At 40.9% G+C, this 891-nt stretch overlaps 1 non-coding gene across 1 annotated transcript; it reads right to left on the reverse strand.

Moving 5' to 3' along the window:
• Positions 1–467: 467 nt before the first annotated feature.
• LOC141687780 (small nucleolar RNA R71) lies at positions 468–574 on the reverse strand. The gene has a single exon (XR_012561263.1). It is a non-coding gene; the product is annotated as a small nucleolar RNA R71 (small nucleolar RNA).
• Between the last annotated feature and the right edge of the window lie 317 nt (positions 575–891).

Genomic DNA, 891 nt, shown 5'->3' on the forward strand with positions numbered 1-891 from the left:
ATCGTAAGGAAATACTGGAAGAAGTTGAAGAAGTTTTTGAAGATGTTGAGAAAGTTGAAGAAGAAGCGATCATTACAATGGGAGAACCAACAGCGAATCTGAAAGCTTTGATGGATTATTCTCAACCAAAGATTAATGACATTCAGTCTAGAATTATCAGACCAGCCATTGCGACTAATACCTTTGAAATCAAGTCTAGCATGATTCAGATGGTGCATAATTCAGTCCAGTTTGGGGGTTCTCCAACGGAAGATCCCAACATGCACATTAGAGATTTCATCGAGATCTGTGACACTTTCAAGTTCGACAATGTTTCTGAAGATGCTATAAAGCTGAGGCTTTTCCCATTCTCTATGAGGGATAAAGCTAAGTGTTGGTTGCATTCTCTACCAACAGGTTCTATCACTACTTGGGAGGATCTTGCTCAGAAGTTTCTTACTAAATTCTTGCCTATGGCGAAGATAACTGTAATCAGGAACGCTCCTACTCAATTTGCGCAGCAATCCGGAGAATTTTTATGTGAAGCTTGGGAGCGCCACAAGGAGATGCTTAGGAAGTGTCATCATCATGAAATGCCTGATTGGATGATTATCAATTGCTTTTATAATGGTTTGGGAGCGCAATCAAGACCCATGTTCGATGCAGCATCAGGTGGAGCCTTATGGGCTAAGAGCTATGATAAAGCTTATGAGCTAATTGAATTGATGGATGCTAATGAATATCAGAACCTAACTCAGAGACTACCTCAAGGCAAGGTAGCAGGAATTCTGGAGGTGGATACAACTACGGCTATAGCTGCTTAGCTAAAGGCGTTAACAATGAAAGTGGATTCGTTGGCTAATTATGGAGTTAATCAGATCACAAGTATTTGTGAGCTTTGTGCAGGTGCAC

Source organism: Apium graveolens, chromosome 9 (assembly GCF_009905375.1).
Source record: "Apium graveolens cultivar Ventura chromosome 9, ASM990537v1, whole genome shotgun sequence".
Lineage (NCBI taxonomy): Eukaryota > Viridiplantae > Streptophyta > Magnoliopsida > Apiales > Apiaceae > Apium > Apium graveolens.